This window comes from Salvelinus fontinalis, chromosome 3 (genome assembly GCF_029448725.1).
Source record: "Salvelinus fontinalis isolate EN_2023a chromosome 3, ASM2944872v1, whole genome shotgun sequence".
Classification (NCBI taxonomy): Eukaryota; Metazoa; Chordata; class Actinopteri; order Salmoniformes; family Salmonidae; genus Salvelinus; species Salvelinus fontinalis.
Window position 1 is genome coordinate 52145555 of NC_074667.1, and position 21744 is coordinate 52167298.

The following is a 21744-nucleotide window of genomic DNA, read 5'->3' on the forward strand; positions in this document are numbered from 1 at the left end:
TACAAAGCAGCACAGATAACTCTTAAAGTAAATAAGACACTTGACAGAGAATTGAGAGAGGATAGACATGAACGAATGCCCCAGAGAGAATTGGACATAAAGAGAATGAAAGGGGCGCTCCTACATGATAAGGTCAGACATAAGGATAATTTACTAATCTTACCTAAGTCATTGTTTAGATAATGCAACATACACTGCTCAAAAAAATAACATTTGTGGCCTGCTGGAAGTCATTTTGCAGGGCTCTGGCAGTGCTCCTCCTTGCACAAAGGCGGAGGTAGCGGTCCTGCTGCTGGGTTGTTGCCCTCCTACGGCCTCCTCCACGTCTCCTGATGTACTCGCCTGTCTCCTGGTAGCGCCTCCATGCTCTGGACACTACGCTGACAGACACAGCAAACCTTTTTGCCACAGCTCGCATTGATGTGCCATCCTGGATGAACTGCACTACCTGAGCCACTTGTGTGGGTTGTAGACTCCGTCTCATGCTACCACTAGAGTGAGAGCACCGCCAGCATTCAAAAGTGACCAAAACATCAGCCAGGAAGCATAGGAACTGAGAAGTGGTCTGTGGTCACCACCTGCAGAATCACTCCTTTTTTGGGGGTGGCTTGCTAATTGCCTATAATTTCCACCTTATGTCTATTCCATTTGCACAACAGCATGTGAAATTTATTGTCAATCAGTGTTGCTTCCTAAGTGGACAGTTCGATTTCACAGAAGTGTGATTGACTTGGAGTTACATTGTGTTGTTTAAGTGTTCCCTTTATTTTTTTGAGCAGTGTATTTTATTTCCAGGTTGTAAGGCAACAAAATAGGAAAAATGACAAGGGGGGAATACTTTAGCAAGCCACTATACAACTTAATTTGCCTATAGATCCAATGTGTGTTTATGTGATTAATTGACCAAACACACATGTAAAGCCTCAGCCTTCTACCTTAGTGTGTCCAAACTTGTACTGGTTGTGGTCGACCTCGAGGGACCCGAGCAGTTTCTCTGTTGCTTTCCTGCTGTCCACAAACGCATCATCAGGGATGGCATGTGGGTTCAGGATGCGATAGCTGTGAGTAAAAAGAAAACATTGTATATGATTTATTCAAATTTTATTTTTATATGTGTGTTGTGGGAATGAAAGTGTGTCATCACACTCACCACTGTTTGAACTCTGCATAGATTATGTGGTTTGGAAATCTCTTCCTGCAGATCCTGACACCCTCCAGCAAACCGTTCCAGCGAAGCTGGTGCAGCTTCAAGAAGGCATCCATGATCACTACAGAGGACCGGGGGAGAGGGGTTTATCAATCAGAGAGAAAACGCTCTCTGGAGCACTTACAGTAAATAACATATGTTCCTACGATTTCCTAGGCACTCAGAATTCATTGGATCTCAGTTGAATGCTGTACCTGGAGTATTGGTCTCGTTGGGGATAAGGCTAAGGACAAAGTGAGTGCAGCAGAGGTTAGTCATCAGCTTGTTCAGATTCTTATTCAGATTGACATAAAGTAAGTGCATTTATCTATGTCACGACCTGATCTGTTTCACCTGTCCTTGTGCTTGTCTCCACCCCCTCCAGGTGTCGCCCATCTTCCCCACTTATCCCCTGGGTAGTTCGTCTTGTCTTGTTTGTTCAAGCCTACCAGCGTTTTGTCTCAGCTCCTGTTTTTCCCCAGTCTCTTTTTCTCATCCTCCTGGTTTTTGACCCTTGCCTGTCCTGACCCTGTACCCGCCTGCCTGACCACTGCCTCTCTGACCCTGAGCCTGCCTGCCATCCTATACCTTTGCTCCACCTATGGATACCGACCTCTGCCTGACCTGACCCTGAGCCTGCCTGTCGTTCTGTATCTTGGCCTCTGCTCTGGATTATTGACCCCTGCCTGCCTTGACCTGTCGTTTGCTTGCCCCTGCACTTGGGTCTTACCTTGATTCCTGATAATCTAGGTGAGACAACCACATATCACAGTCAAATATACAGGATACAAACATTCCATTTCAGCTAAACAATGGATATATAGCGTTTTGCAAAAAACACATTTTCATACACATCTAAAATCTATTAATTAAAAGTCTGAGAATAAGAATATTTTACAAACACATGAAGGTACCCATAAGCAATACTTTCTGATGAATAAACACAAATGAGAAAAATGTGTGGATATAGTGTTTTCAAAATAAACTAGTCAATATCTAAGTTCTTGCTGCAGTTAATGAAAATATGCTCTCCTTCTGTTGTTGTGCACAGCTGAAGCTCTTCCATTGACTTCAAGGAGGAAACAGTATGTGATGCATATGAGAGTGGAGCAAGCAGAGACTTAAAGTGATGTTCATGTGATAATTTCCCTAAACATCACTACAAGTCTTAACTGTCTCCTTCTCAGCACTGGATAGATTATCTCTCAAAGTAGAATCAGCTTCACTGCCTAACTAGCTATGCACTTTCTGCTTGTTTATTAAATTGGAATACTAGTATAGTTTCACTGTCTACTAGATAAAGTATAAACTAGCATGATTGCATTATATTAGCTATATGATATACTTTGCGAGCAACTTGCCAACAGATGAAGTTGTCCCTCTCACCTTATGTAGCTGTGACACACTGGGACGAGGCATTCTTCTTTCTCTTCTCCTTGCCTCCAGTCATTTGGTCTGAGTCAGAGCCAACATAGTTCTTATAGAGGCAGGCCAGCAGCTTGTTGGAGGGCTTCTGGAAGCACAACACCACCGTCTTATTCAACAGGTCATTGTTTTATCCAAGCAGCCAATGATGTTGTACGGTACCTGGAGTGTCAGGATGAAGTCAACCATTAAAGTCTTAATAGTTTCTGTTTTCATATGGAGTACAAGATAATTACTATGCACCCTAAATCGAAAATAGGAGGACACATGGTTTTCTGGTATAGAAATGAGATACTCGGTACCACAAAATCCTGCTCTGCTTTTACTGAATATCACTGATATTGATGGATTGGGAAGCACATGTGGCTAAAAGTTGCTCTAACTACTGCCAAAAGAGTCATATTGAGAGTTGCGAATTGTGGGTGAAAAATGAAACCTATACTGTTTGTCTGCATTGATTGCTGCTTGGGGTTTTAGGCTGGGATTCTGTATAAGCATTTTGACATCTGCTGATGTTAAAATGGCTTTATAAATACATTTGATTGCTTTGTGCCAATTGTATTGTTAAGAAACAAACTTCAATTGAAAAAAAAAATTATTACTTCTCTAAGACATGTCATTATGGAAGTTATATCAAATAACACTATCTAAAGTAATACAATAGTATACCATTGTTACATACTTACCACTTCAGCGTGGTGCATCATCTCATAGTGTGCCTCGTACTTGCGCTTCTTATCAGGTTGTGGCTTCTGGAAATTAGCTGACTTTCCAATATGGTTGCGTATAACTTGGCTTTAAAGCCGTTGTCTGTCGCCTTGGGGAACAAATTCAATCAATTTTTATTGGTCACATACACATGGTTAGCAGATGTTATTGTGAGTGTAGCGAAACGCTTGTGCTTCTAGTTCCGACAGTGCAGCAATATCTAACAAGTGATCTAACAATTGCACAACAACTACCTAATACACACATATCTAAGTAAAGGAATGGAATAAGAATATATACATATAAATATATGGATGAGCAATGACCGAGTGGTATAGGCAAAATGCAATAGATGGTATAAAATACAGCACATACATATGAGATGAGTAATGCAAGATATGTAAACATTCAAGTGGAATTATTAAAGTGACTAGTGATCCATTTATTAAAGTAGCTAATGATTTGTATGTAGGCAGCAGCCTCACTGTGTTAGTGATGGCTGTTTAACAGTCTGATGGCCTTGAGATAGAAGCTATTTTTCAGTCTCTCAGTCCCAGTTTTGATGCCCTTGTACTGACCTCGCCTTCTGGATGGTAGCGGGGTGAACAGGCAGTGGCTCGGGTGGTTGTTGTCCTTGATGATCTGTTTGGCCTTCCTGTGACATGCACTCATCTTCAAGGATGGACATGATCCCACAGGGGCTGGAGAAACAAGGCTCAACTTAACATACAGTACAGATAGTGAATCTGAGATGCATCATGCAATCAAACACATTACAATACATAAAACAAATCCTGCAAACAGATAGAGGTTCTTATCATAAAACATATCAGCAAGCAAACACATCCTTAGGTTCAATACCTCATCTGAGGTGGGATGTCAGTGCAATGTTTTTGAGAAGTGGTTGTTCCCCATACATTCTCTATGAGGTCAATGCCAGCCTGTAGGTTGAGCCCGAAGTCCATGAAGGTCCACTCAATGCCCTCCTGTTTGTACTCCTCCTGCTCCAGGATGAACATGTGGTGGTTGAAATACTGTTGCAGATTCCCATTGGGGAAGTTGATGCACAGCTGCTTAAAGCTGTTGAGCTGAAATGAAAGGGACATGGGTTCAGAATAAGCATATTTTTGTATATATTTTTTTATTTAACCTTTATTTAACTAGGCAAGTCAGCTAAGAACAAATTATTATGTACAATGACGGACTACATATAGAGTGGAATAAAATCCTTGGATTTTAAGAATGCATAAAGCACTTCAGATTTTAGTCTTGTGATATGAAGCTTAAAAATTATGTAAACATTAACAGACCACACCCAAATGACGAACCGTCTGTTTTCTGCTAACTAGCAGTGGAAGATCCAGGTAGAAAGATGTTTGTTTGTGAATTGCCTCAAAAGATGTCACCCTGTGAAAACTGTGGCATGGATAGACCTACATCAAAGATCAAAGCCAGCTATTTCCAGCACTCCTATGAAGAATTGGCAAGGCAGGGATGTGTACAGGGTCTTGATAATGCGTCCCACCAGCCATGTCAACATGCGACCATAAGTGGCTTTGGCTAGAGCTTCAACGGAATAGTTAACCTACAGCACCCAACCTTATACAGTTGAAGTCAGAAGTTTACATACACTTAGGTTGGAGTCACTAATACAAGTTTTTCAACCACTCCACAAATTTCTTGTTAACAAACTATAGTTTTGGCAAGTCGGTTAGGACATCTACTTTGTGCATGACACAAGTAATTTTTCCAACAATTGTTACAAGACAGATTATTTAACTTATAATTCACTGTGTCACAATTCCAGTGAGTCAGAAGTTTACATACACTTAGTTGACTGTGCCTTTAAACAGCTTGGAAAATTCCAGAAAAGTATGTCATGGCTTTAGAAGCTTCTGATAGGCTAATTGACATAATTTGAGTCAATTGCAGGTGTACCTGTGGATGTATTTCAAGGCCTACCTTCAAACTCAGTGCCTCTTTGCTTGCCATCATGGGAAAATCAAAACAAATCAGCCAAGACCTCAGAAAAATAATTGTAGACCTCCACAAGTCTGGTTCATCCTTGGGAGCAATTTCCAAACGCCTGAAGGTACCCCGTTTATCTGTACAAACAATAGTACGCAAGTATAAACACCATGGGACCTCACAGCCGTCATACCGCTCAGGAAGGAGACGCGTTCTGTCTCCTGGAGATGAACGTACTTTGGTGCGAAAAGTGCAAATAAATCCCAGAACACCAGCAAAGGACCTTGTGAAGATGCTGGAGGAAACAGGTACAAAAGTATCAATATCCACAGTAAAACGAGTCCTATATCGTCATAACCTGAAAGGCCGCTCAGCAAGGAAGAAGCCACTGCTCCAGAACCGCCATAAAAAAGCCAGACTACGGTTTGCAACTGCACATGGGGACAAAGTTTGTACTTTTTGGAGAAATGTCCTCTGGTCTGATGAAACAAAAATAGAACTGTTTGGCCATAATGACCATTGTTATGTTTGGAGGAAAAAGGGGGAGGCTTGCAAGCCGAAGAACACCATCCCAACCGTGAAGCACGGGGGTGGCAGCGCTTTGCTGCAATACTAACAAATACTAATTGAGTGTATGTCAACTTCTGACCCACTGGGAATGTGAAATAAATCATTCTCTCTTCAATTATTCTGAAACGTCACATTCTTAAAACAAAGTGGTGATCCTAACTGACCTAAGACAGGGAATTTTTACTAGGATTAAATGTCAGGAATTGTGAAAAACTGAGTTTAAATGTATTTGGCTAAGGTGTATGTAAACTTCCGACTTCAACTGTATGCACACACACACACAGGGTACACACAGGGTACACAGCTGTCATTCGCATGGGTACTCCCTGTTGCTTGGATAGCAGATTCTATGGTCTGTGATGTGTTGAGTATTTGATTGATTAAGAACCTATCCCTGCTGGAATGCTAATCACGGAGCTAAATGAACACAAATTAACCTAAATTCACCGTACAGATGCAGTTGATTAATGTCCTTTGACTATGTGGGGGTGTTCGACGCTCTGTACCTTTACCACATACTCGTTCCCTACCTTCACACTGGGGTACAGGAGCCCCTTGATGAGGTCAGCTGAACTGACTTCCATTAGGGAGGAGGCTTTGTCAGCACCTGGACAAACATACAGAAGATGTTCATGATGAGACGCACACAAGCATAACAATCTGTTGGTTGGAGGATACAATGTATATGGTCCTGATCTGGTCTCTATGTATGTCTTGACTATTAGACAATAGTCAGTCCACTTTAGTGCAATGTCTCAAATTGGTAGTCCCCTTTACTTTCAGTGCCTTCAGCCTGTGGAGGAGAGTATCTTTGTCAATCAAAACTCATGTGATTGCGTCAACAAACACTGCAGCACTTTCTGAGTAGTATTGGATTTGATCCTAATTTAACAATAAGTTCTGGTTTCTTCTGAGACATGATCTGATAGTAGATATGGTAGCTCCTCTCCCCAGGTTATTGAAATATCACTCTGGATTTTCCAGAAAATCTAAAAGTAAAGAAATCATAGTTAAATAAAATAAACAATAAATCATGGGCATACAGTGCATTCGGAAAGTATTCAGACCCCTTGACTTTTTCCACATTTTGTTACGTTAAAGCCTTATTCTAAAATGGATTCAATTGTTTTTTCCCCTCATCAATCTACACACAATACCCTATGATGACACAGCAAAAACATTTTTTTTTTTTTTTTTAAACAGTCTGTTATTAACATCGTTACAGCCCCACCATTTACATTTTCTTCACTCCCTATTTAGATTTTTGATTTAGATTTTCCTCTTTAAACTTTTTATAAATTTTTATAAGTTTAAAGAGGAAAATCTAAATAGGGAGTGAGAAGAAAATGTAAATGGTGGGGCTGTAACGATGTTGATAACAACAGACTGTTTCAAAAAGGAAAGACTTGTAAGACTTGAATGAATAAAAAAAATCATTAAAATAATTGAAATATAACAAGCAGTAACAAAAGAGGGCTGTACACATGACAAATAAGAGCAGACTTTGAGCCACAAAGGACAGTAAGAATGAAAATGTACATTCACTTTTTAGATGCTCAATGATGGAGTATGACCAAGACACCATAAAGGAATAGGGAAAACATTGAGTGAGTTCTTATGACAAAAAAACACCAAAACATTTTTAAAAGGGGGAGGGAAACAAAATTCAGAATGCCATATTGACCTTACTCCTTTTTTAGCAGCTGCTTCCCCAAAAGCTGCTACAGTGGCAAAATACTGAATGACACATTTGGGGTTGGCAGTTTTGCCTTGCCAGCACCAGATTCTCCGCTATAGGAGTGTGGGGAAAGGAAAAGTGTGCATAAAACAGGTTTAAAAAATGCACAAATCAAGAAAATTACGGCTTAAACTGCAGTCAAAGAAAAAATACCAGAATGTTCTCTCTGAAACAAAAACGAGTACCAAACAAACTCCTGTTTTCACATCTTGAGATGTAACACATAATATATATATATATATATATATATATAGTGGCGTACAGCAGGTCAGCCACCAGGGGAAGACTCGTCGAGGCCTGGTAACAGATGGAGTATACATCACGAGGAGGTGGCTCCATCTACTGGACGTGCCGGGTCTTGACGGGCTCTCCGGACAGGACTAATTGGGGCTGATTGGTAGCTGGTGAGTAATCAAGTGCGGAATGCTTACCAGCTGTGCAAGGCCCATAAAGCTGCCAGAAGGGCAGCATACAGGGAGGACTGGCGGAAGTAAGGTGACTTCTGTGTAGTTGGAGACGGTGCCCGAGGGAGTTTGTGTGCAAAACAGGATACAGCAAGAACCGGAGCCCAGAAGAGGCTCTCATGGGGGAGACCTATCCTTTTCTTATGACTTATTATTTAATAAACACCCTTGAAACCGAGCTAATCATACTCTGTCTGTGTCTGATCTGTGTAAAACGTCTTGACCAAACCCCCTGGTCTGCCACAATACGGTCCCGTGTGGCTCAGTTGGTAGAGCATGGCGCTTGCAACGCCAGGGTTGTGGGTTCATTCCCCACGGGGGGACCAGGATGAATATGTATGAACTTTCCAATTTGTACGTCGCTCTGGATAAGAGCGTCTGCTAAATGACTTAAATGTAATGTAAATGTAAATGTTCTGGGATTGATTTGCATTTTTCGCACCTAAGTACGTTCATCTCCAGGAGACAGAACGCGTCTCCTTCCTGAGCGGTATGACGGCTGTGAGGTCCAATGGTGTTTATACTTGCGTACTATTGTTTGTACAGATGAACAGGGTACCTTCAGGCATTTGGAAATTGCTCCCAAGGATGAACCAGACTTGTAGGGGTCTGCAATTATTTTTCTGAGGTCTTGGCTGATTTGTTTTGATTTTCCCATGATGTTAAGCAAAGAGGCACTGAGTTTGAAGGTAGGCCTTGAAATACATCCACAGGTACACCTCCAATCGACTCAAATGATGTCAATTAGCCTATCAGAAGCTTCTAAAGCCATGACATTATTTTCTGGAATTTTCCAAGCTGTTTAAAGGCACACTCAACTTAATGTATGTACACTTCTGACTCACTGGAATTGTGATACAGTGAATTATAAGTGAAATAATCTGAAAATGTACTTGTGTCATGCACAAAGTAGATGTCCTAACCGACTTGCCAAAACTATAGTTTATTAACAAGAAATTTGTGGAGTGCTTGAAAAATGAGTTTTGATGACTCCAACCTAAGTGTATGTAAACTTCCGACTTCAACTGTATATATTGTTTTGTAGAAAAATGCTATAACAGTGGCTGTGTTTGGATGCTGAATACTGTAAGATTTCTCCCAAGGTGAACGTCACAATTTAACTTACTTCTGCTTTAGTAGTAGTATGTGAAATATCAGCAAATTATACAGGGTATACTGTAACAGTAATTACAACAAAACTTTCTGACATGGATTTAATTATGTGATTGGTGGGGCGGCAGGAAGCCTAATCGTTAGAGCATTGAGCCAATAACTGAAGGCTGCTGGATCAAATCCCCAAGCTGACAAGGTAAAAACCTGTTGTTCTGCCCCTGAACAAGGCAGTTAACCCACTCTTCCCTGGTAGGCTGTCATTGTAAGTAAGAATTTGTTCTTAATTAACTCAAGGTTAAATGAACATGGACTGATTCTCATGATCTGTTCAGATATGATACAGAGTAAGCTGTTACGAAAGGCTTGTGTACGTGCTACGTGTAGTGTAGTGCTACGTCACCATGTATTTTGGTAAAGCTTTAATTGAGTCAAGTCATATTCCATTACTGTCTGGAGTTTGTTAGTCCATTACTCTCCTTCTTGGTCAAATAACCCTTACACAGCCTGGAGGTGTGGGTCATTGTTCTTTTGAAAAACAAATGATAGTCCCACTAACGCAAACCAGATGGGATGGCGTATCGCTGCAGAATGCTGTGGTCGCCATGCTGGTTAAGTGAGCCTTGAATTCTAAATAAATCACTGACATTGTCCCCAGCAAAGCACACCCACACCATCACAACTCCTCCTCCATGCTTCACAGTGGGAACCATACATGAGGAGATCATCTGTTCACCTACTCTGCATCTCACAAAGACGCAGCGGTTGGAACCAAAAATCTCAAATTTGGACTCATCAGACCAAAGGACATATTTCCATTGCGCGTGTTTCCTTGCCCAAGCAATTATATTCTTATTATTTATGTCCTTTAGTAGTGTTCTTTGCAGAAATTCAACCATGAAGGCCTGATTCACACAGTTTCCTCTGAACAGTTGAAGTTGAGATGTGTCTGTTACTTGAACTCTGTGAAGCATTTATTTGGGCTGCAATTTCTGAGGCTGGTAACTCTAATGAACGTATCCTCTGCAGCAGAGGTAACTCTGGGTCTTCCTTTCCTGTGGTGGTCATCATGAGAGCCAGTTTCATATAGCGCTTGATGGTTTTTGTGACTGCACTTGAAGAAACTGTTGTTTCTCTTTGCTTATTTGAGCTGTTCTTGCCATAATACCACCCTTACCTTGTCACAACACAACTGATTGGCTCAAAAGCATTAAGAAGGAAAGAAATTCCATAAATGAACTTTTAACAAGGCACACCTGTTAATTGAAATGCATTCCAGGTGACTACCTCGTGAAGCTGGTTGAGAGAATGCCAAGTGTGCAAAGCTGCCATCAAGGCAAAGGGTAACTTGTTTAACAGTTTTTTGGTTTCTACATGATTCCATATGTGTTATTCATAGTTTTGATGTCTTTACTATTATTCTACAATGTAGAAAATAGTAAAAAATTAAGAAAATCCCTTGAATGAGCCGGTGTGTACTGTAGATAATTGACAGAGCACAGAGGCCTTGTTTAGGTGTGTCAGCATGGCCATGTCCTTTATCATGTCAAACTTAGGAGGATTCATTTGCTGGATGTCCTCCTCTTTCACTGTAAGAGACTGTAGAGCTGGGAAGAGGAAGGAGGAAGAGGCAATGCAGTGAGACTGGTGCAATGGGCAAGGGTGAACTGGGAAGGTCTGCTTCTGTTGTCATATATATTCTGCTATCATATCATATTCAGTCACTGCAAACTATATACCATTTTATTATTAAAAACAATTCATAGTGATGTATCAAAATAAATGATTATATTATATATATTATTAGTATTTTATTCTATCTATAAACACTTGCAAAGAAATGAAGGGTTGATGCATGGTATTATTTTCTGATTGTGTGTCAACTGTAGTGTCAAACCCCTGAGCGCAGCACTCACCTTTCTTCTATCTTTGGTCTCAACGATAACATTGTCTCCGTCGAGCTGCTTGTTCTCATCCTCAATGTAAGCCTCCTTTTCGTCTCGAACCCATGCTCGCGTTTTACCATCAAACGAGATGATTTGCGCAGCCAGCAACTCCAGATCAGTTTTTCGTAGAAAAGGACCAGCCCCTCCGAACTTATTCGCATCAAAGCAGGACATGATGGCACCATCAACTCCACACGCAGACGTACTCGACGCACTGACAGGAGAGATTTATCAAACTCCTTTGTATTATTGTGTTACATTTGTTCCTGATTCAAGGGTTTTTCTTATTTTACTATTTTATATATTGTAGATGTATAGTGAAGACATCAACATTTACAATTCGCGCGTAATATAACGAGTATATCCATTCTTGACAATATACGAAAAAGTTGTTTTAGCAGAACAGAAATATCAAGATACGTTTTTTAGCAAGAATAAATACATTGTATGACAAATTAAACATGAGAAACAACTACACATGGATATTGTACCGGTGCGTAGAGACAAAAAACAACAACAACAAAAACAGACGAGTTGGAAGTTGTAAACTGACCTCAGGGTGCACACAACATGATTACTATTATTAGAGGTTTGTGCTCGTTTTATTGTCTTTCTCAAGGTCACTGTCAGAGTAGACCCGTCCCTAATTAGCATATTCCTCCTCCATCGCCTATTGGTGGTGACCCCGTGTCTCAATTGACACAAAAGGAAAGCAACGTTTAAATATTTTAGTTAACTCGAGGGTTATTTTTATAGCTGTGTTGTTTTATGTAGGGTACATATGGAGATGTGGTAGACAGAAATACAATATGATTGAGCGTGCTTTTATACACGTTGGAGTCATTGTTAGCTGTGGAACCACAATCTACTTGATGCAGGATGAAAATGCGTAATTGCAATTAGCTAGACTGAAACACAATACGTTTTTATTGATCATCTGCTTAAGGTCCCTGCGAATTTGTAAACCCAAGAGGTTTAAAAAGTGAAAATGCAATTGAGCAGATAGGTCTATAAAAGTGTCATCCTGAAATCTATTCTAAATAATTGTCTTATTACACAATAGTTAACTCATAGTCATTGACAGTTAAATAGTTTATTAACAATTATTTACAGTTATTTTTGCATGTGAAAGCAATTGTCAGGTAGGCCTATATTATACAGAATAGACACTCATCACTATTATATACACTCCCCTGCGGATTTATTTGGACAGTGGAGCTAAAACTTTCAATCTGGCTCTATAATCCAGCATTTTGGATTTGAGATCAAATGTTTTATTTTATGTTTATTTGGTGGTATTTTCATACTTATCTGTTTTACCCTTTAGAAATGAAAGCACTTTATGTATCTTGTCCCCCCATTTGAAGGTGTCATACATATTTGGAGAAATTCACTTATAGTGTATTAAATTTAGTCAAAGGTATTTGGTCCCATATTCCTAGCACGCAATGACTGCATCAAGCTTGTTGGATGCATCAAACTTGTTGGATGCGTTTGCAGTTTGTTTTGATTGTTTTTCGGATTAGGTTGTGCCCAATGCCCCTGAGCAAGGCAGTTAACCCACTGTTCCCCGAGCGCCGAATACGTGGATGTTGATTAAGGCAGCCCCCCGCACCTCTCTGATTCAGAGGTGTTGGGTTAAATGCGGAAGACACATTTCAAAGTGTCCCAGAATTGACAAAGCCAGATTCCAGCATTTCTGAATGAAAGATTCATTGTTAGAAATATCTAATTGTTAAACAGGCACAGTAGCACACTTTCATGTTCCAGTGCTGTAGCCACAGCAGTACTGAAGAAGTGTCCAAAATGTGATTGGGATACATTTTTTATTTCCTCATTTTAAGACACAGTACAAACAGAGAGAGTACACAAATGACAGGGTTAAGATCTTCTCATGTATGAGAGTGCAGGGCTCCATTGTGACGATAGGAGAAAACAAAGTCTACATGGGAATCTAGGATTAAAAGGCAGCCATCTTTGTTGATAGCACTATCTCCTGCCATGGGAGGGCGAGAGGTGTTGCGTTGATGGCTTAAACTTTCTTGGGCATCTGTTAGATATAGCAGGCCAGAGCTATTTCAGGACAGTTTAGCACAGGAGGATGCTGAGGGGTGAACGGCTCATAATAATGGCCGTAATGGCGCAAATGGAATGGCATGACTCAAATGAAACCACGTGATGTATTTGTTACCATTCCACGAACTTCGCTCCAGTCATTACCACGAGCCCGTTCTCCCAAATTAAGGTGCCACCAACCTGCTGTGCACTTTAGAGTAGTGGTGGCTGTGTTGTGTACTGTGTGAGTAAAAACGAGCTGGCATGATGATGAACAAATGAGAGTGATGAATCCCCAAAGTCCACCGATGTTGCTTTAGAACACTGTATGTAATGTTCTGTAATGTAGCATGGACCTTCCCAGCATGCCTCTGTAGTGCCGCCCACACTGCATCCCAATGCAACAGCTGAGTCCTGAAAACAACAGCTCTCCTTACATCCTGAAAATACTCTACCAAAATGCCCATATTTTGATTATAGACTGTATGCTTGTGTGTTTACTGGCCCAACAGTACGGTGATCTCAATGTGGAGAGCCAATGTAGTCACCTGGGACTTAATGACAAGACCTGAATCCCAGGAATCAGACCGGAGATGTTCTGAAGGGCCACAGTTGTTTTAGATCTTTGTTCACAGAATGCCATGTGGTTTTAAGACAGAGGGATCCAAAGAGATTGAGATTTACGAGTGCACTACATTCAGCAGTGTTAAACACCACACATGCTCTTTGTCTCTCTCTTACTCTCTCTCCACCTCACACATGCACACAATTACACAATAACAAAAGTAAGATCTGTTGATCAAACTCTTACCCCTTTTCTGTTAGTGAGAAGAATACAACATCCACTACTTTTCCATTCTAGATAAGCAAAACCGAGCGGCACAGACACCGTGGTGGACGTAAATGTTCTATTCTATATTTGATTGGGTGATCATTTTTCTGTAATCGCCCAGTGATTGTCTACAAAAGCTGGCATCAACTGTAGAAGCTCAAGTTTAGCAATCAATTTATCAGAGAGGAGACACAAAGATGGTCACACAGGCCAAAGCCTCAATCATTCCTCTGTTAGAGCTCCCTCCATGCCACCTCCTACTGAGCAGCTATTGCCCACACAGGCAACAATAACATGATCAGTCTTTTAGCAACTCGTTTGGTTGAGATGCAGTACCTCTGCCATTACCCCCTGTCTTCAAACAATGGTATCTCTTTCATTGTGTTAAGTCTCTGTCTGTGCGCCCGGCCTTGCCCGAGCAGGCCCGGGGTATGGAAGCCCTCAACTGTTTTTCTATTTCCAGAGCATGGAGGCATACCTCAGCCTCGCCGGCCCATTAGAGACAATGGGCATGCTGCCTTATCTAAACACAGCCCTGCAGACAATCCAACGCACTCTGGGATCCCACTGACAGCCTGTTCCCGCCTCCCCATTAAGCACGGAGACTGACTAGAGAAGAGGAGAGGGATTAACAAGGCAAAGCAAACACTTACAGTACAGGCAAATATTACTCAAGTTATCAGTGGACACTATAAAAGTTCCAAAACAAGGAGTAGTCCACTTGTTGTTGGTATTGTGCATGTTACATGACAATTGAGTTATTGTCAACTTGTGTTGTGTATTTTGGGCATAAATATGAAAGTATCGAAAGATGATCTCCATAATATTGGAGATTTAGTAGTAGCTTAACATATAAAAATATGTCCTATACTGTGGGCCTTGGTTTCAGTTGCTCTGCCTGACCTACAATAGACTTGGAGGCTATTTGTCTGGCTGCTTGTGAGAGCTGCAGTATGTGACCATACGACATCTCATTGTCAGGGTAGACGCATCTCCACCTATTTTACAAGCAGGCAGGCGTGCCTCTGGGGCCCCTGTGGATCCTTTAAACAGGCCCATGGGGTACAGATGGCTACACAGACCTGGGACAGGGATTTGGCCACTATGGTGTTTTGATATGAGATATGAAATCTCTGGTGACAGTATGCCAGTGGGCCAGTGTCAAACCATAAACCAACAAGGATGTGTGACTGGTGCACAGGGTCTCTTTCACAGTTTACACAGTCTCCAAGTCCTGACCTATTCCCGCATACTTGTATATGCACCCACACATGCACGCTAGCGTACACACACACACACACACACACACACACACACACACACACACACACACACACACACACACACACACACACACACACACACACACACACACACCATAAAACAATGGCACCTGTCTCCCACGGCAACTGCTCAAACACAGACACAACTGACCGTCTTAGGCGGTGCATGTGTTAAAGTGACAAATTACTTCAAGAGCAGACAGACACATCCATAAAGATCGAATCGGTGGGTTTGGAGTCCTGTGAAATTACAAGTGTCACTTAAATGCTAAATTCCATTGTTGCATTGTGACTGCCTGATTAGATTGCATGTGAGTATTCACACACTTACAGTACATTTACACCAGCGCCTGTGGCAGCAGTCTGAACAAAGTTGTCAAACTGTGAATTTCAGTTTCAAGCAGAGGGGTTGAAAGTTTTTACACCATGATGATCAGTGTGTCCCGGCAATTCAGCCCACTGATGAGGCTGGTTAAGTATCTCTTTATGTAATTCTGGAATAGATAGCACATATTAACTATTTTGGAGGTTGATATAATACTTTACAGTAATTAGGTTTGCAAAATTCTGGTAACTTTCCAAAAATTCCCTGGTTTTCTAGAAATCCTGGTTGGAGGATTCCAGGTTCCCCTGCATATTCCCTCACAATTCCTGAAAACCTCCAACCAGGATTTCAGGAATATTGCTAAAGCTAATGCCACCCTAACAGTAATCTATCTATCTATGATGATTAACAACATAATCTCGGTTTTCCAGATGCAAAATTCTCATGAAAGTTTGTTACTTCCCAGAACCTGTCCACGAGATGTCACTAACACAACTGGTTGACAGATTGACTCCTGTCATGTTAGTAGTCTAGCCAGCAGGGGGCACCTTAACACAATCTATTTTATTCTGTCAATGATCACAACAACACTGCTTCCCTGGTTCTGTGAAATAATTCAGCTTCTGCCAGTCGTAAACAATTTATCTAAGCTTTACCAGAGCTATACTCTGTTCTATACTCTGTCTGTTCTGTGTGTAGAGGTCTGGAGGAGCTGTGGGATGTCCCAGTAGCCAGTAGCAGCAGGTGAAGGGATTCCTGGGGGGAAGGAGAAGCCCTGCACCACTACCCCTGAGGTGTAACATTAGGATCAGTTGGCATCCTAGCTGTTCAGTCTCCTGCTTTTCTTTCTGCTAACTTGTCATGCGGCTGGCTGCATTCAGAACTAATCTGTTAGGCTGAATAGTTATTCATTTAAATACAAGTTTGACAAATCATATTAGATAGATTACCTTTCACCTTTCATGCGTCATGCTCTCAACAGGTAAAATAACACATTCAAAGTTATCCTTGAACAGGACACAAATCTTTACTGTAACTCAAGAAAACAATTTACCCTAAATATTTAAAGGATAATGTAATGTGGTATTGTGTGCTATATTGAGTATTGAGACACACTTCTACCAGTGTCTGTTCAACTGTCTGGCCTACTGCCAGGAAGTAACACTTCTCAGACAGCTAATATCATTTTTGTAGACTCAGTCTGCTGCAACAATGCAGACTGTATCACAACCGCCCGTGATTGGGAGTCCCATAGGGCGGCACACAATTGGCCCAGCGTTGTCCTGGTTTGGCCGGTGCAGGCCGTCATTGTAAATAAGAATTTGAAAATGAAATGCTTCCCTCTCCTGCAACAATGCTGCCCTCTACTGCAACAATGCTGCCCTCTCCTGCAACAATGCTGCCCTCTTCTGCAACAATGTTTCCCTCTCCTGCAACAATGTTTCCCTCTACTGCAACAATGCTGCCCTCTCCTGCAACAATGCTGCCCTCTACTGCAACAATGCTGCCCTCTACTGCAACAATGCTGCCCTCTCTTGCAACAATGCTGCCCTCTCCTGCAACAATGCTGCCCTCTCCTGCAACAATGCTGCCCTCTCCTGCAACAATGCTGCCCTCTCCTGCAACAATGCTGCCCTCTACTGCAACAATGCTGCCCTCTCCTGCAACAATGCTGCCCTCTACTGCAACAATGCTGCCCTCTACTGCAACAATGCTGCCCTCTCCTGCAACAATGCTGCCCTCTACTGGAATAATGCTGCCCTCTCCTGCAACAATGCTGCCCTCTCCTACAACAATGCTGCCCTCTACTGCAACAATGCTGCCTTCTCCTGCAACAATGCTGCCTTCTCCTGCAACAATGCTGCCCTCTCCTGCAACAATGCTGCCCTCTACTGGAATAATGCTGCCGTCTACAGCAACAATGTCGCCCTCTAATTGCAACAAGGGGCTAACCACATAATTATTTTTATTATTACCCATCATCCACCCACACACCCATCCATCCATCCATCCATCCATCCATCCATCCATCCATTACACATTTTGGTTTGTGACAGTGATGTTTTGTATTTAGCACAGTTCTCCTTGGGGGTGTTGTATGGATCTTCTTATGAAACCACAGTGATGAGAATATTGAGATGCTTGTAGTCTAAAAGTAGACCAGACAACCATACTGTTATATCTTGTGGGTTTCAAAACCACCTTTTTATAACAAATCAATAATAATGAAACGGAAGACAGAAATTCAGCCCAACCATTTATCTAGAACGTGATCATTTACAACACATGCAAACCCCCATGATGCTCTGCGGCACAACTACAGCAAGTATGGAGGTGCAAGTGTTACAACCCTAATACCCATACAGTATGTGCAATTCAGAAATGTACATTTCATATGGACTGAAAAAAAAAACCTAAGTCTAACTTCATGTCACAACCCCATTTCAACCCTAACCCAAGCCATAACCGTAACCATAATCCTAACCCTGGCTTCATGTCCACACCCCAGTTTAGCCATAACCCTAACCCTAGCTTCATGTCCACATCCTGGTTTAGCCATAATCATAGCCTAATTTTCAACCCTGGCTCACCTCTTACCCTAATCCCTCCAAATAGGGCTCCTCCACCTCTGAATTCTCTGACTGTATTGATGAAGGCTTGTGGCAGCAGTACACTGCTTTTGGACCCCTGCAAGAGTAACTGCTGCTTCTACAAAAGCTAATGGGGATGCAAATAAACAAATTGCCAGCAGAGGGATCCACGCTCTGCCATGACATCAATAATCAGTTGACTGGTCTGGTCGATCACAAATGACCTGAGGACAGACATGTGACAGATAAACAAACAGTGTGTTGCAAACAGCAGTGTTACCAGGTTTCCATTGATTAACCAGATTTACAAAACCCTGCTTCTGATCCATACTACAGAGCTTGTTGTAAATGTGTTCTTATAAAAACCTACATTACACCTTAAGAATAGAAAACAGGCATCTAGTCAATTTTATCCCACACCAGCAAAATGCCAAGCTTGTGTGGGCAATAACAACATGTGGGTGAAAATATCACACTAACTGTATGGTTGATGAACTACACAACTTTTCATCTGATAAAACTGACCAGTTTGAGTAATGGCAACTCTTAGAAATAGTCTTTCCACTTTCAATAGGTTTCTTTTCGGCTGTCATTTGGAAAGGAAGGGGTTATCTGATAGGAAGTCGGAGTAGGAGCCCTCCGTCCCTGTCCTTGTCCCCATCCCTCCACCGTAGCAGTCATCTAGCCTCCCCAGCCTCTAGCTGGGATTCTCTGAGCCATGAACACCCCCTGCTCTCCAGGGTACGGCTGCCCGTTTGTATTTTGGTAATCGTCATCCTCCCTGACCTGCTGCCCCGATCTTGGCGCCAGGAGTCTCTGTACCCACCACCCCTTCCCCGCCACCCTCGACCCCTCCGGATAATTCAGACCAGCTGTTGCAAGGTGCCTTGTCCACACCCCCACCCCTGTCCTCTCACACTTGCCACTACCATAGCACTATGTTCATCAGGAAAAACCTTGCTGTGCTTTTGGAGGACCTGACTTTGCATGAGATCTCAGCACGACATACAGGAAATCAGATTGAATCCAAAAAGTTATTTTCCATCTGTACTTTTTCCTCAAAATGTTTCAGTGTTTTTTCTTTGACCTGTACTGCACCCATTTAACAATCTCTGATTTGAAATTAGCATTTGGAAATTAGTATTACTGTAAAACAAGGATACAGAGATGAGTGTTTCTGTCAATTGTTTTTACAGAGCTGTCTTCATTGGAGTCACATGAAGAGCATATGCACCCTCAATGAACAAGTGATAGTAGGAATACTGGAGAATTACTGCCGTGGAATGTAAGAAAGAGCCGGGCAAAACTGTGGAAGAGAAAGGCTTCAATGTGTCACAGATAACTTTCCTCCCGTAAGGAATTTGTGCAGGGAAACAGGAAGAGTGTGTGTGTGTGTGTGTGTGTGTGTGTGTGTGTGTGTGTGTGTGTGTGTGTGTGTGTGTGTGTGTGTGTGTGTGTGTGTGTGTACACTATTGGTGTACAATATTGGTGTATAGTGTACTGGAGTTTTTTTGGCATTTGGGGGCTCTGTTTAAAAGTGGTGCCTGTCTGTCTCAGACCTAACCACAGTGGGACTGTGCAGGGAGACATTGGGGAACCCTGAGCTTTTGATCCCCCGCCCCACTGCTGAGTAATGGCCTGTGAGTGAACTGCTGGAGTTTGTATATGTCTCTCTTTCTCTCTCTCTGTCTCTCTCTCTCTCTGTGTTGGGGGGGGGGGGGGTTCACAGTGCTGCAATATATCGTGTTAGGGGTTGGTTGACAGGCAGGATGGAGGGGGTGGAGTATTGCTACAACAGCCTGCTCTGGTAGAACTATGTAGAACTATGTAGAAGAAGTTCAGGTTGCATTGGGATTTTCTCTTTGCCCTGCCAGCCCCCCACCTCTCCCTACCCTCTATATCTCTCTTTCTTTGAGAGATGGAAACTAATCACAGAGTATTTCACCAAACTGTGATGGATGAGGTAAATTATTCCACATAATGTAAGATACTTCAGGGATTCTCAGTTGAAAGTTGTTGGATACTTCCAAACCACTGCAATCCAGTTTCCATTTATTCATTCATTTTCCATTGAGGATTTCCACCAAAATGTTGAGACGGATAGTTTTGACTGTGACTGCACTGATGCATATCTAATTTGAGTCTTGCGCATCTCTCGATGACATACAATCTAACTGAATTGTGTCTATTTATTACTTATTTAACCTTTATTTAACTAGGCAAGTCAGTTTAGAACAAATTCTTATTTACAATGACTGCCTAACAGAAGGAAAAAGGCCTCCTGTGGGGATGGGGGCTGGGATAAATAAAATTTAAAAAATAATATATAGGACAAAACACACATCACGACAAGAGAGACACCATAACGCTACATAAAGAGAGACCTAAGACAACAACATAGCAAGGCAGAAACACATGAAAACACAATATGCTAGCAACACAACATGACAACAACATGGTAGCAACACAACATGGCAGCAGCACAACATGGTACAGTAGCAGCACAAAACATGGTACAAACATTATTGGGCACAGACAACAGAACAAAGGGCAAGAAGGTTGAGATAACAATACATCACGGGAAGCAGCCACAACTGTCAGTAAGAGTGTCCATGATTGAGTCTTTGAATGAAGAGATGAAGATAAAATGGTACAGTTTGAGTGTTTTTTGCAGCTCGTTCCAGTCGCTATCTGCAGTGAACTGAAAAGAGGAGCGACCCAAGGATGTGTGTGCTTTGGGGATCTTTAACAGAATGTGACTGGCAGAACGGGTGTTGTATGTGGAGGATGAGGGCTGCAGTAGGTAACTCAGATAGGGGGGAGTGAGGCCTAAGTGTGTTATCTGCCACAGTTATCTGCCACAGTGTGCCATATGTTATCTGAGCTGACTTCACATCCAGATGGGAAATAAATCAATAAAATCTGACGGGGGACTTGTCAAGTTGAAACAGTCGACCTACGCTGCATTATTGCTTATGTTAAGCCCAGCACCAGAGAAGACAGGTGCTTCCACATTTAGTTCCACAGACAGACATATCGTATTGGTGTCAATGACAGGGTGGGGGGACACTAGAGTGTAAAACAACCCCCTCCTCCACCTTGCCCGGACCCATGCTTTGATCTTAGGTGTAAGTGGCGGAGCTGTGGGGCATGTGTCACCCGTTAGTGTTCCGGTGAGAGTGGCAGTAGCCCAGCCATGAAGACCAGCCCAGCCAGGCTCTGGGAGGGTTTCTTCAGCCATGTGGGGAGGGATGATGTGAAAGGCCTGCCAGTTGTGTTTCTGATAATAAACCCCACTGAACCATGAGGGAAGGGGGGGGGGGGCTGGGCTGTGTGCTCTGGGCTCTGGGAGAGAAAGATGGGGAGAGAGCAGCACCACGGGAATAGACACTGACCATCTAGTGTTGCCTATTGGTGTTTGTTTGTTTCAGTTTTTCTCATGTTATTTTTATACTCATGTAGCCTACCAGTGATAACACAAGAGGTTTAATAGACACAACCATTTCAAGGTAGAATTGCCAACACTCACTGTCTTGAGAGAGG

The 21744-nt window shown here is 42.1% G+C and overlaps 1 pseudogene; it reads right to left on the bottom strand.

The window, feature by feature from the left end:
* Positions 1–859: 859 nt before the first annotated feature.
* Positions 860–11289, bottom strand: LOC129851559 (myosin-7B-like; annotated as a pseudogene).
* Positions 11290–21744: the final 10455 nt, after the last annotated feature.